The following is a 16,531-nucleotide window of genomic DNA, read 5'->3' as shown; positions in this document are numbered from 1 at the left end:
TTTTATAGCTCTGTTCTCATTCACCAGCAGAAGGGCTCCAGAGGTCAAAGCCCTGTTTCATGTCACACAGCCTCTAACTGAAGCTGAACACCCACCAGGAGACCCCGAGGTGGCCAGCTGGCTTGGTGGCGGCAATCAGACACGGCTCTGCCCACCCACAGACACTGTTTTCTGAGCCTAGTCAATAGAGAACACACAGTAGTTTTATCAAATTACCAAATGTAAACCATTCACTTATTAGCTAAAATATTGATACTAGAAAGGAGAAGGATTACTTGTGAATCTTAAATTTACTGGAAGGATAAGCCCCTTCCAAACACTCTCATCAGGCTAGGAGAGAAAGACATCTCTTAGAACACCCGTGACATAACACAGTCTGTTTGCCCCTCCTACCTTCAGCCAGGACAGTGTAGATCAGACTTAGATGTCAGGACCAGCCTTAGCCGCTAGAGGAGCATGTAACACACTCTTTGATATAGTCATCTTGGTGTTCTGAAATCAATACTTCCGGGGTGCCAATCCGGCTATATATTATGTGTCCTGGCATGCAGCATGTGTGTCAAGCTCCATCTCCAGTGCAACACACAAACACCTGGCAGGCTACCCACTTTGGAAACTAGTAGGCTAGCTACCATATTTTCAGTTAAAAACTACCCTCAAGCTTTTCTAGAAATGTTCACTACACAACAATAATATTATTTACTAATTAATTTGTCTCTGAACTATAAAATGCAACATTTTATAAAATTATTTTAGGTGATCTTGAAGTATAAGCCCATGGTAGAGTCCTTGCTTTGTTAAAAAAAAAAAACACCCTAGGTTAGATTTCCAATGCTATAAATAATTTTATGTGGATATATGTATATTATATTATGTATATTAGTAGCCAAAACAAGGAACGTGGGTTGTAAGGAAACTGACTTGAGATGTTCAGGGGATGTGTCAATTTCCCACATGGAGATTTCATGTATTATTCAATAACCAAAACTGATTGTCCCAGCGAAAAGCAAAAGATCTTATAAAGGGTTTACATTTTCTCCATAAAGTATGCTGGTCTTGTCTGTTACTGGCTTTATCTCAACCGTTATTTTCTTTGATCACTCTTGCTTATTTTGAAATGGTGGGGATGTTTTGTGCACACATGGATGTGATGTTTGTGTTTGTTGACTCTGTAAACCACTGACAAGGTGTTTTGAAAATAAGTCAGAAACTGTGACTTCTGTGGAGCGCATGTCACCAAGAAGAAGGTTACTCAAATGAAACCTTCAAGGGTAGACTCTGCTACTGAAGCAATGGGCCTGTCTGTCCTGAGGGTTTTGGGATAATCATAGGGATGTAATTAAATCTAGACATGTTCAAGAGTCAGTTGATCACATTTTGCTTTCCTACAGCCATTTTTAGTCAGCCTTCCTTTCTTCCTAACACACGTCATACATAGGCACTGAAGGAGGATCAAAATATCACACATTCTGGCCATCTTCTTCCAGCACATTTTAACTGCACAGAGCATCTTTCTAGAACTAGTGTTGAGTGATCAAACAGCCTTGTGCATTCATGGAAATGCCTCATCTTTTCTCCAGGGTGGCCTTTCTCCAGTTCTTTATTTTCTCGGGAGCTGGAATTCACCTTCAGCTCTAGGGGAGCCAGAGAAGAGGGGGGAGAGCCTCAAGTCAAGGCAGCAGAACTTGGGAAGGAGCAAGCTCAGACCATAGTTAGCGAGTGTCTATGGGAGGCAGCCTTGCAAGACAAGAGTTTGAGAAGCCTTTGTCCTGGTAAGCAGAAGACAGGAGAGAGGCACCTGGAATACATTACTGAAGAGACATCCCCAGGGAACAAATTTTACAGTGTGCTACTTACGGGCTTAAGAGAATAACTCTGACATGCAAAAGCTTTGGATTGGGGAAGGCACAGCGAAGTATGAACGAAAGAGAGGCACAGTAAAGGGAGTTGCTCCGGAGAAGAGAAACTGCTTGTTGTTAAGTGACCCAGGGCTGCTGCGGACGCTGTAGAGGTTGAAGGAGGAACAGCGAAGTGGGGAGGAGAAGGGCATTTGTGTGGTGAGAAGAAAGCACAGACAGATTAAATGAGACCTTGGAAAGTAAATGCCTGAATTGTGCTATCGAATCTTCACTCTACAACGTGTAGTAAAGAGACATGAAGCTTCTTCATGCAGGAAGGCACTGTCATCTGGAACCCTACATGATGGGACCAGGGAGAGAGATCACCTTCCACTCCTTAGTTGAAGCGGTTCAGCGATGGACCCACAGGAACCTCGTAACATTCAAAAGCAGATTGTATATTCTGCTCACATTTAAAACACTTTGTCAAAGACAATGTCTATTGACTCCGCACTGGATTGTATTAAACCTTGCCTCTCTTACCTCCCTTAAGGAAGTCTAGAGTGCATTTTTCTGCTACACAGAGTTGAAACCAGGCATTTTTTTCTTCTGCTGTGATACATTTATTTAAGTACTTTAAAACAATCATTATTTCTGATTTATGCCTTGTTTGTAGAAAGAATAAACTATTCTCTCATGCAGTAGTTTCCAAGATAGCATTTAACAAATGACAGAGCGTCTAGCTGACGAGAGAAAATGAAGTCGTTAATAAGGAAAATGGCTTTTCTAGAACCTCAAACATGAAGACTTCGCTTGAGTTGGAAACAAGCAATTTCGAATTTCATGATAAGACAAATGTGTTATTGTGATATCACTGAAGGGAACTGAAAGCTACACTCATGCTTCCCCCTGGGTGGGATGGCCTGCAGTGAGAATCCATCTGGCTGATGAGCAGACGAGGGACAGAGACGGCAGAAAGAATGTGCTTCCTCACTTGGGAGGAGGGAGTGTGGAGTGACTTCCAAGCCCTTACAGAAAAATCTTGTCTCTCGTAAGAATTACGGTATTTGTTGTCGAGACTGTGGCGGTTGTGCAGGGTGCTCGTCTACTTATCCTGGGCTTGCCGGATTGGAATACAGAAAAGTAGAGCATTGGAAGTGGATGGGACAAGGCATCTTTATAGCCACCTGCAAATCAGAATGTTACAGGACAAAACTAAAATTTATAAAAACTAAACTTATCAGACGTGTGGCATGCTTCTCTTTCTAACTCCTGGCAAGCAAGCTGAGCTCAGGAGACACGTGCACTGAGCAGACTTGAGAGTTAGCTGTGGGTAAAGTCACTGCTGGAGACACCCACATGCAGACACTCATATACACATATAGGCAAGAACACACATGCGTGCATACATGCTCACACACATGCAAACAAGCATACACAGGTACACACATATACAGACATGCACACACACATACAAACAAACATACACAGGTACACATACATAATACATACATACACACAGGCACACAAACATAACTGTACACACTTTTACACTCATGCACACACATGTACGTACAGACACACTTACATCTCCACACACACGTATATTCATACATACACTTATACCCATGTACATGTGCACACATACTTGGATCTATACACATGCTCACATGCATATGTCCACACCCATTTACACACATACACCCATACACACATCCGTGCTTTAGATGGAAGATACATCTGTAAACCATTTTCCTTCCCTGTGATACCCTAACTCCAGGATGTTCCTCTGAGCACTGGCTGAAATAATAGGATAAGTACATCCCTTTCTTGAGAAATTGCTCTCTGCAAATAATTTGCAATCTGTTCAATTATAAAAGGAAACTATTTCCAATAGAAATATGGATTTAAGAGGCCATCTGAGGCATCAACACTCGCACAGAGTGACTATTCTTGTGTGTGTCCAACCTCTTAATGGCTGGAATCCAAATTTAGAAAATGCTCACAGCACAAATGCATTGTTATCAATTCCTCCCATTTGGGGCAGAGTGGTTTTTTTTTTTTTTTTTCTGCAAGCATGCCAACAGTGAAGTGAAATGGCTTCAGGGAGTGAAGTGTCCGACATACATCTGAGACGTGCGCAGCTGGCTGCTGCCTTGGAGTCTGTTCTTAGAAGTCCTGGCCCAGGGAGTTATCAGTCACAGCATTTTCTGAGGAAAGAAGAAGCAAAGAACACATAAGACACACCAGAGGCTTTGTAATTGGAGCAAACGTTTCCAAGAACCCTTGCAAGTAAATTGAGCTCACTTAAATAGTTTTTCTGCATTTAGATCTTCTTACAAATCAATCAAATGAAATGTGCTCATCTAAAAATGTTTGTTCTAGTTCATTATTGTTCCAGAATTTCAGACATCAACATAATGCATTTTGATCAGGTCCAGTCCACATTCCTTCTACTTCAACTCCTCTGCTATCTCTCTGGACCACTTTCCTCGCTCAACTTCCTGTGCTCACCCTCCCTCTCTCTCTCTCTCTCTCTCTCTCTCTCTCTCTCTCTCTCTCTCTCTCTCTCTCTCATTTTGAAGATATTCAAGGAATCCACTTAGTATTGGCTTCTTGTATGTGATTGTAGAACTATCCACTAGAGCATGGGTTATCTCTCAGGGCTGATTTCCAAGAAGAAAACTGAATATCACCTTTCCCAGAAAACATCATTTCCAATATCTCCCCAGCTAGGGATGGGATTTGGTGAGGCCCTCCCCAATCCATGCTAGGATCTTGTGCACAGTCAGGTGAATTTTTTGTCCTAGTTTGTCCTTCAGAATCTCTACACAGCAAAACTTCTAAGGATGATTGGTATTTTAATAGGGTAGCTGACAAGTGTCCCTTCTGTGTGTTGCTGGGTATGGCCTTACTCTCACAAGTCTTTTGTGCATTGTCTTGATTAGCATTAACTTTGACATCACTAGAGCTCAGAGATGAAGAACAGTCAGCACTCTTGCAGAGGACCTAGGTTTGGTTTCAAGACTCACATGGCAGGTCCCAATTGGCTTTAACTCCACTTCCAGGGGATCTGGCACCAGAATCTCCTGGCCTTCATGAACTCTATTCTATGTGGTGCATATACATACATGCAGGCAAAATGGATATAAATAAAATAGTAAATAAATCTCCTTTAAAGATTTTAAAATGCTGAGGACATATAAGTGAGTGTTTGCATCATTATTCATTACGCCATATCAAATCTTAAGTGATAATAGCATGCTAGTTGACATCAAACTATCCAGCCCTGAGATACAAAGATCAGGTCCTCAAGTTCTGGCACCTTCTGTGACCAATCACAGGACTAGGAGGAGAAAGTGGGCTTCTTGGGCAGGGCATGTGGCTAGGATGGGGGCTTCCTTTAGCTAAGGCTGATCCTGGGGGTTTTGGAAGGTGGAAGTCATGCTGGCCGTCTTTCTCATAATTGGAAACTAGACCTTGCTTACACTAAGTACCATTCCAGAGACTGGAGCCGAGTCAGATTCTGGATATCCTTTACAGGTAGAATACAGAGAACTCTCTGATACATTCTCCATGTGCCATGGGGGAAAGCGAGTTGCCAAATGTGACTTGTTTTTCTAGTTCATCAGTATAAGTGTGTGAGTGATAGAAGCCTTTTCCAGAATGTCCAGAATGGCCCTTTTAGAAATGGACCTGTGCATTGGCATCTTGGAAAATAAAAAAGAGATTCTTGGGGTTTCCCAAGGATCAATGGTGGAGTGTGACACACAATGTCCACGTGTGACACTTGAGCTTGGAAATGTAAGCATCTTCACATGCACAGAGCCAGAAAGGAGTGGGAGCTGAGATGAGATAAGAAAGGTAAACAGTGGGGCAGCCTCTAGAGCCCATGCAACAGTTAGATATGGTGGAAGTGAGCAGGATAAAATGTTTGAAAGAATTCCAGGGTCATGAGATGGTTCAGCTGGTTAAAAAAACAAACAAAACAAAACAGTTTCCATGCATACCTAGTGATTTCAACCTCCAGATGTCAAGGTGCGGAAGGCAGAAGTGACTTCTGGGAGTTGCCCTCTGACCTCTACATTGCCTCAGCATTCTTGAGTCTGCACTCTTACCCTACCCTCTGATGATGATGATGATGATGATGATGATGATGATGATGATGATGATGATGATGATGATAAGAAGTAGAAAGAAGAAGGAGGAGGAGGAGGAGGAGGAGGAGGAGGAGGAGAGAAGAATAGGAGCATTCCTATCCTCCGACTACTCCGCCTCTCATCATACCCCTCATAGCAGAAGAACGAAGAGAAGAAGAAAGAAAAGCGAGAGAACTCAGACAGAGATGCATTGAGACGACAAAGAATCACAGTGATGAGTGATGTTGAGTCAGAACAAGAAAGGGAGGACACCTGAAAAAGTGCTTTCAGTTTTGGAGCAAAAGGCTCTGGTGTCTTCAAGTGCTTAACTGAATCAGTATGTTAGGATGGAAAAGAATTCTCACCAAGCGGTGGTGGTGCACGACTTTAATCCCAGCACTTGGGGAGGCAGAGGCAGGCAGATCTCTGTGAGTTTGAGGCCAGCCTGGTCTACAAGAACTAGTTCCAGGACAGGCACTAAAACTACAGGGAAACCTTATCTTAAATCCCCCCCCCAAAAAAATAGAAAAATAAAAGAATTCTCTTGACTTCAAAAGCAAACACCTAACTAGTGAACACTGCTGAGTCAGCATTTTCTACATTAACAACAACAACAACAACAACAACAACAACAAAATGACAAAGCAGGATCCATTAGCTTTCATCATGCTAACTCTCAAGATGCTTTGTGACCTGAAATATTAACTTGGACAAGGGAGAAGACTTCATATGTTGAGTTGTAATGTCTGCCCAGAACACATTCCGAAGTCAGTCAAGAAGTATCCTCAATTCACCACAGCTGTGATCGGAGCCTTAGTTCCTGCTTGATTCTACAGCAGTTGTTTACTTATGGAGGGATTTTTATGAGGATTTGTGTAACCAAAACACACTTTTAGATAGAGTTTTTCTCTTATGATACCTCTCTCTCTCTCTTTCTCTCTCTCTCATATATATATTCTCTTTGTATAATTGCATTTATAAAATGGAGTCACAAAGCAAACTCACAGATATATTTGAATTGTTTTACAACAGATGAATCTTTGCAGACAAGGCATATAAAAATGTAACACATTCGTCAATTAGAAGAAGGTGAGTTCTTGTTATAACATTGCATGCAAACTTGGCTGCCTAATTCTCTGTTACTAAGCCCTGCCTGTTGTCCTGATGCACAGCTATAGGGCAGCAGTTACATTTGAGCAGGTAATGCTGAATGCAAAGCTTTCATGTGATAAAATAATAATGAAAAATCATTTGTTTGCTTAAGAAAACTACTCTGATTATGTTGTTATCTTTACATCCCGTCGATCTCTTACTCTTTAGCAATGCATCATTGAGGAAAGAATTCAAGTGAGTCCCCTACAGTTTATGGTGCTCATTTGTACTGTAATCCTTCTCTGCCATTTATCTTTTAAGTGATCTATTAAAGTTAGATTCTTTAATTAATACTCTTCCATTTAGATAATATTTAATGGAAAAATCAATATTACAACACATTATATGTTAATGACTATATGACCAGAAGTGCCTTGAAAACTGTCCTCAAATTAAAGTATTTGTTTAATGAAACCAAGAATTCTTTTTGAGAACTTTCAGTCAGATTGACCTTCGTTCCTGGTTGAAATGCTGGTGTAGCTTTCAGCTTACCCAGGGTCCTTGCAATCACATTTTGTTTGCTCTTGAGACAGTGAGGGTGTAATTTGTAAGGACGGGGCTGTGAGGTAAAATGTAGTCTACCCACAAAAGAAGCAAGGCATGATTAAATCTTATTTTATATCTTGTGAAAGCTGAAACCCTGCATTAACTCAATATAAAGTGTCCAAGATTTCAACTTTCTATTATATTACTTGAACAAACATCAGTATTATGTTTGTCCACTTACTATGTGATGTGTGTGTATGTGTTAGTGTGTGTGTGTGTGTGTGTGTGAGAGAGAGAGAGAGAGAGAGAGAGAGAGAGAGAGAGAACGAAAACAGAAAAAGAAATGCTAACTGGGTATTTGAAGAAGGAGGCCAAGGCCAAGAAGAGTTAGAACCACCATGATGTTGTTGAACTCCACGCCCACTGCAGGACTGAGGAAGATCTACCAATCATAACCTGGTCAGCTCTTACACTGCTCTCCTATGGCAGCTAGAGGAATTGGAGAGATGGTTCCAGGATTAAGACTGCAGAGGATTTGGTGTCCCACCCCCAGCGTGGTAACTACCACCCACAACTCCAGTTCCTGGCCTCCAAGGGCATGCAAAGTTCATGATGCACAGGTCTCCAGGCAGGCGAAACACCCATGCAATACAACAAAAAAATTTTAAAAAATTAACATTGTTCTCTTTTATGGATTCCTTTACCGCTCAAAAGAGACCAGCTTCTGTCCTTCCTGCCCCTCAACTTTGGCGAGAGGTTTTTCAGTACAGTGTTTCTCTGAATAGCTTTGAAACCTGTTCTTGAACTCACTTTGTACACCATGACTGGCCTCAAACTCACAGAGACCCTCCTGCCTCTGACTCCAGAATGTTGGCAACAAAGGGGTGTGCCCACCACCACGGTCCAGGTTCCTGGCCCCTTAAAAGGGGCAAGTTAGCCACCTATTGGCCATGTTCCCTCATATTTTGTAGCCTGTATTTGGGTTTACCCTGATTAGAAATATTTACTGACAGCGTTTTTGTTCTATGGACAGTCATCATCATGTTTATTGCAAAATTTATTTAGTTTACGCGACTGAAGAATTTGTTGTGATATTTGTCAGATGCTCATAGTCTTCCAAAGAATGCTCATCTAATTAAGATGAACAGTCTGTCCAGGTACTCAACAGATTTTCCAAGGAAACTGTAAAGGGACAAGCTGAATTTCTCTAAGGAAAATTCTCGTGTTTGCTCTGTAATCTCTGGGAAACAATGGAAAACGGCTTTCGTTATTAAAAACCTCATACTCTTCGGACAAGCAAATGCTATATACAATATTTTCTTTAAAAATGAGTGATCACTATCAGTTCATAATTCATGTCACCCAATTGTTTCTCCCTCCATGTCCACGAAGGCTTGCTGACTCCTGGAGATCCGAGTAGTGTGGTTGGTGCCAACCTAGGTGGCAAACCGCTTACCTTGGAGGCATAAAGTCCCAAACCAGATGTGATGGTGTGCTCTTTTAGCCCCAGAACTGGGGACTTTTTCAGTAAATCTTTCTAATCAGTGTAACCCCCCCCCCCAGATCCCAAATACAGGGTACAGCGTATGAGGGAATAGGACCAGAGTGTGGCCAGCTGGAGTCTAGTGTCGGGCAGACTCTTGGGGATATGTTTACTGGTCAGCCCAGCCTTCTTTCTACAAAAGAGAAAAGCAATAGAGACTAAGAACAGCAGGAGCATTGTCTTCTGTGCTCCACATGCATGTGCACACACATGCACACACACCTCACACACAGGTGCATCTGCACACACATACACACACACCTCACACACAGGTACATCTGAACACACACCTCACACACAGGTGCATCTGCACACACATGCACACACACCTTATGCAGGTGCTTCTGTTCACACATGCATACACCACACACACAGGTGCTTCTGTTCACACACAGGTGTTTCTGCATACACAGAGATACATATGCACATACATGAACATACACACAGGTATGTCTGCACACACATGCATACACACCTCACACATAGGTGCATCTGCACACACATGCATATACACATCACACACAGGTGCATCTGTACACACATGAACACACATAGGTGCATCAGCACACACAAATACACACCCCACATACTGGTGTGTCTGCACACATATGCCTAGACAACCCCCACACAAATACTACTGCATATACCCCCACACACACACAAGTGCATCTACACACACAATGAATACATACCTCACACACAGGTGCCTTTGTATTTACATGCATACACACTCCACACATAGATGCATCTGTACATACATGAACACACACAAGCATATCTGCACACACATGAACACACACAGGTACAACTGCACACACATGCATGCATACCTCACTCACTTTTGTATCTGTACACACATGCCTACATACTCTACAGGGACAACTGCACACAGACACAGACACACACACATACACACACCAGTGAAGGCCCACAGCCTTTAGAGTTAACTGCTCCATTAAAAACAAGACAAAACAGAGCAAAGAGAACAATAATGCTGTGAAGGAATATTCCAGAGACATGGGAGAAGCACAAATGGACAGGGGACTAGTAAACAAAGTATCTCTGAAGGCAAAATCTCCAGAGTATTGCCAGTCCAAACCTGGTAACAATTAAAGGAACTGGGAACTCTCTGCCCTTTAAATTGCTGCGCGGAGTAGAACTCCCTCTCACTGGAACTTTTATTCCCCTCACTGTATGTAGGCTCCGGCGAGAGGGGGCAAATTCACACACATTGCAGTCTGCTCTCAGCTCCAGGGCTCCAGGAATCGTGAGACATAAAGCCAGCATCCTCATAATGAAAAGATGATTACATTTCATATATGCCTCCCCTAGGAAAGAAAGAAAAAAAAACATTTAGAATGAGGTTAGCCAGCAAATGCAGTTGCTTGGTTTCAGCATGGGGTCGTATCCCAATCATGGCTTTATAGGCACATTAGCAAGCCTTATTTTTAGTGTGTTTTTCTACCAAATCCATTTAAAATTTCTTTGGGGAGATAAAAAAAAAACCCAGTCTTTAATACCTTTATTCATCTTGTCTATAACCAATGCCAAGATGAAAAGCAAGAGGGTTTATAATAGTGAGTACTGAAATGCCCTGGGAGGTTACATAGTCTTAGCTGTTGGATGCTGAACCCTCAGCATAGCCCACTGTTTCTCACTCATTTCCCAGCTCCTGTGGGTGCAGACAGTGAGCAGAGGTGGAGGGGAAGGAAGCCTTTGAAAGCCTCAGAATATTGATGGTGACATGCTACTGGTGGCTTACTATGGTCTCCATACTCAGTTTGAGATACATTGCTTGAAGGGGAAATAGTTTCCCAAAAGCATCCAGCACACTCCTGGTAGGTTCCTTCAGAGAGTGGGTTCAAAAACTCTACAAGTTTTGTGCTTGAGATCAAATTGTTTTTGGTTCCAAAAATATTTAATTCCCAGTCTGTCTTTGTTTATTCTGTTTAATCTGTTGTCTCTTCATTTTATTTTATTTTAAAAGAAAACAAACTATCTTTTCTCATTTTACATACCAATTCCAGTTTTCCCTCCCTCCCCTCCTCCCATCTCCTCCACCTTCTTCCCCACACTACCCCCCCCCCATCCACTCCTCAGAGAGGGTAAGGCTTATTGCTTTGGGGTAGGTCCAAGGCCCTCCTTATTATATCTAAGCTGAGCAAGGTATACATCTAAAGAGAATGTATTCACATAAAGCCAGTACAAGCAATAGGGATAAAAACCCAGGATAATCTGTTGTCTCTTGTATGGTGCAAATTCTCCTTATATGAATTTAGTAAAGACTGATGATAAAATATAAATGACTTGAATTATTAAATAGCTCTTGCCTCTTTAGAAAAAAATTACTCTTTCTACGTTACTAATTCATAACTCATTCTTACAGTTCTCTTTTGAATTAGTCTATAATTAATCGTCATTTCCTTGTGCATCTCCAAATTGTTGGGTTTTCTTTGTTCCTGGAATCTTATTTTGCTTCCCAGCCTACCTAGTAAGCACCAGCCTCCCAGCGCCTTTCTGCTTTGCACTGTGGCCAGTTCCTTGCTGTTCTTGAACCTTTTCTCTGCTCCTGCCATTTCAGCATATCAGCTTTCTGTAACCTCCATGTAGACCACTACATACCTTCAAGGGGTACTTTTAACAATGACTCTCCCTTAGGAAGGTCAACTGTTCCTAACTAGGTTTACATAGTATGCTTTTCTGGGACTAGGGACTCTGCACACAGCCTGCTGTCTGTTGGATTTTAACTAGACTGCACTTTGGTCTCCTCTGCCCTCACTGACACATCAGCCCCATTTTCCACTCGGCAACGTTCGTTCAGTGCAGTTGTAGGGCTTTGGCGTGTATCTGACAATGGCATTTGTAATGGACTGATGATGCTAGCAGAGATCCATCATCATCTTTCCCCTCTCCTAAGGTCTAAGACAATATCCCCTGTCAACCAGCATCCTGCAAAGTTCAGCTCTGGAGCATCAAGTCCCCTTTTGCAAATTAAAAAAACCCTGGCAGCCCTGTCCTTATCTGTGGTCCTCTGGGATGGTGTCTGCTTCCTACAGCAGCTCCCAACATGGTGCCAAAAGTTTCTTTTATGATGTCGAAATGTTTCAATAACCAGCAACCCACTTTTGTTAGGAACTTTTTGACAAAACAAACAAACAAACAAACAAACTCTTGTGTGGTTTGTAACTCTTGACCATCCTGAGATGGATGTCAGGGTCTTTTATGTCTCCTCTTATACCACTCTTTGAATTTCTTCAAGCTACAATAAACATTTACTAGCTTTAAAGAAAAATACAGAGTGATGAGCAGAAGAATATTTTCCCCCTGATTACTGCTCACTGGGGATTTGGGTGAGTTGCTGTACTTTAGTTCATGAGGGCTATACATGCCTTTTAAGATTAAAAGCTGTCACAAGCAATTCCTTATCATTTGTTGATAAGTGGCAATAGTTATAAATAATGAGACAACACATTGGAATGGGGACTCTGATTTGAAACTGAGCCTACTGTCTAGACACAGGAAGAATGCTATCAAAGATTCGAAGATGAATAGCAACTGCAGAACAATGAATACGGCGTGGAAGGACACAGTCGTACTGAATGGGAGCTGCTGCCTGTTTAGGAAACTAAGTGTGACGACCCTGGATGCAATTCAAACCTGCTCTTCTGGTGATTTTTTTCCTGAAATTGTGTCCATTATGCATTTAATTTTAATAAATAATGTGAGTATAATCTGAGTGTTCTTCAATGGACAAATGTTTAAACTGTGTCAGTCTGTCCCATGGAAGACTATGCAACAACAATCAATGATTCACACAAGTCTCCATGCTATGCAAGGACAGCAGCATGAGACATTCTAGAAATGATAAACGTCATGATATGGAAACAGCCTGCTGATTCAGGGCTCGTGGTGGGTAAGGGATGCAGACTCACAGGGCCAGCTCACAGACTGCTTTGTTGATGACATTGCTGTCTTAGCTGCTTCTATGTCACTAGGCTGGCAGTATTCTGTCGGATAGTTAAATGGTCCCAATGGGCAATAGGGAACTCTCTTGTATAACTCTTAACCATAAACATGATTGTCTGAAGGAGGAAAGACAGAGTAAGAAATAAGCAAATTCTTTGACATGGATATTTAGGTATAAGACTGAGCAAGCAGATTGAGAGGTGAATCTTACAGGCTAGAAGTCTGAGGAGGGCTGCCAGAACTCAGAACAATGAGCTGTGAGAAAAGAGCAATTAGGGAAGTATAGGCAAAATGTGAGCCGAGCTTATGTGACAATGCTTATGTGTACCTATGTTAACTCACTGGGAATCTGATACAATAAAATATTTCTATCACCTTCTGTCTTCAAATTATGAAAATATAAACAATAAGAATTCAGAGGAATGTGAAGGAATGTAATTCCTCCTGTGTCTGCATTTGATGGGAGTTTGCGGATCTCCTTCCTAGAGTGAAACCAGGTGGCACAGAGTAAAATTCAATGTATATTCATTTATGGACATGCGTTCACACGAACATGCATAGAACTCTAGACCTAGCAACTCAGAAATACCTCTTCTATATACAGAGCCCAGTGTAGGCCACATATTATATCACTGTTCTCTCTCTCTCTCTCTCTCTCTCTCTGTGTGTGTGTGTGTGTGTGTTTCTCTAGCTCTCTCTGTCTCTATCTCTCTGTGTCTCTCTTTCTCTGTCTCTGTCTCTCCCTCTCTTACACACACATACACATACACATACGCACACACACACACATGCTTGGGGGACACCAGTCTAGAACTAGGAACAATTTGAGGGTCAGTCACTTTGACTCTTCCAGGCTAATGTGAAGAAATAACTCCATATATAAAAGAATAACATATTTCATATATAATATTTTAGTCATAAAGTTATTCTTATATATTTTATATATATATTACATGTACACTGTGTTATGCATTGGATATTAATGCATATGCATATATCTTATATATGCTATGATATTCATATGTATATATCTTAAATGCACACAATTATCATACAAAGTTGAGAAATCTGAGTCCTGTAGTCACATGGAACTGTTAAGATTGCAGCAAATGGCATGTCTATTTTTTTTTTGATTGAAAAACAGTTTGACCCATACAAAGATAATAACATTAATTTTCTGGATAGCAAGTATCTTACAAAATATATCCATAAACTAAAACAGACAGGAGACCTAGAGCTCTGCCCAGGAATTCCATCCACAATATTTGATTGCCAGTTTTTCAAAAGTCATACTCTAGTAATTTAGAGAAACAGCTTAAGAGTTCTAGAAATAAGAGGCACCTCAGTGAGGAAAGAGGGATTTGCTCGGTGTCTCCCTTCTTGACTGCCCATCCTATTTCATCTTTCCTCCTCCTCCTGCCCATCCTACGGGGTACAGAGTGCTTGGAAACTCTTCATTCTGCCCATGTCACCTGCCATCATCTGAAGCCACATCGGCATCATCTCTCAGCCACAGTTCAAGGCTCCCATTGGTTCTTCTCAGTCTGCCTGCTGCAATGGAGAAAGAGTGGTCATTTAACCATGCATTTCTCATCACAGCATGCTCCATGCGCCTCCTTCCCTTCCTCAGCAAAAACCGCTTTGAGAGTTTTACATTGTGTATCAACGGGGGAATTTAAAAATTAAAGTCTTCACATAAACTATAAATCTCTTTAGCTACCACCTCCTACTAAATAAAACTCATAGGATAGCCTTTCAGTAAAGGAAATTAGGGGTTATGCTATGGGAGCAAATCAGGAGGACATTCTCTCTTATGTCCCAGAAGAATGCCAGGGGAGAAAGTTTGTCATGATTTGAAATCTGAATTTTTCAGTCAGGAAAATTATTAAAAATTGGCACATGTTGTAGCATAACAAGAGTTTATTTGGAAAAACAGATGAGAAGTGAGTTGTGTAATTAAACTATGGTTTGACAAGCGAAATGTTTCCTAATTAGATGTGCAACTTTCAATCAATGAATTTTAGGTGAACTCAGTGTTTATCCAGAGAGATGGGTTCAGAGTAATTTTTGAAAGGAACTGGAAACCTTTGTTGGTGTGGGAAGTCATTCTGTATTTGTGTTGCTTTTATTGGTTAATGAATAAAAAAGCTGTCTTGGCCTGTAATAGGGCAGAGTAGAGCTAGGCATGGAAAACTAAACTGAATGCTGGGAGGAAGAAAGCAGAGTCATGAAAAAGCCATGTAGTTGCCACCAGGGACAGATGCACTGGAACCTTGCTGATGAGCCACAGCCACAGATTAATAGATATGGGTCAATTTAAGATATAAGAGTAAGCCAGAAATAGGCTTAAGTTATTGGCCAAGGACAAGCAGCCTCCCCCAACACTTGATCTTGATTACATCCCAGGGCAAAACTTTCTTGAAGTAAGTCGGAAAATCTTCTGAATTGTGGAGGTATTTGTTCCCATGAATTATTGCAGCATTTTGCTATTTTTTAATGCCTGTGATGAAGACAAGCAGAAGTTCTCCTTGCTGAGTTGATCTTACATTGAGCCTCAGTCTCATGTATTCAATAAGATGTTTATGAATAGCGTTCCTCCTTTCATTGGCATTTTTCTGCATCTTTCTTTATACACAGTTTTCCCCTCCAGCATTTGTCATCGAAAGCACCCATTTCATTTTCATAGCCCCACCATTGTTTCCTAAGAGATGTCTCTCTTGACACTGTAGCTGGAACACACCACTTTCTTCTATGCTTTTTATGAGTTTCTCATGCTAAGTATCTTAACTAAATTTGTATTTTTGTTGTTTATTTCTATAAGGAACATATATGTCTTTCAAGAAAATAAGTTCCATTTGCTTATTACTTATTTTTTTTCAGGTTACAAAGAATTAGGTTTCATTTTCAAGACATTTTGTTTAGGTTTTCTCTCTCCCCTTCTTCTAAATATCCATCCCTTTTTTGTGGTCTCCTTAACCCAATAGCCTTATTCCTGCTTCTAATCATAAACACTGCCCTCCTTCCTTAACCCTTTTTTCCTACACCTGAGTTCTCTTTTCTCAATTTATAGTATAGTCAATCTCAGTCACTTTTTTACACATATCCAAACATTGAATGTTATCATCAATATAGGAGAAAGATCATATGGATTTTGCCTTTATGATACTGGGTTTTCTCAATATAATACCAGAACCACAAATTTACTTCAAGTTTCATTATTTAGTTTCTCTCTGTAACAGAGTAAAGTATTTCTTTGTGTATATACCATATTTGCTTCTGTTTATCTGTTGGTTAACATCATAAAATCATTCAATTTCCTTGTTATTGAGAATAATATAGCAATTGAATATGACTGTGCTAATGTCCATGTGGGAGGATACAGAACCTTTTATGTATGTGCCAGGCAT

This window comes from Arvicola amphibius, chromosome 11, assembly GCF_903992535.2.
Source record: "Arvicola amphibius chromosome 11, mArvAmp1.2, whole genome shotgun sequence".
In the NCBI taxonomy this organism is placed as follows: Eukaryota; Metazoa; Chordata; class Mammalia; order Rodentia; family Cricetidae; genus Arvicola; species Arvicola amphibius.
This window is presented reverse-complemented; position numbering follows the sequence as displayed.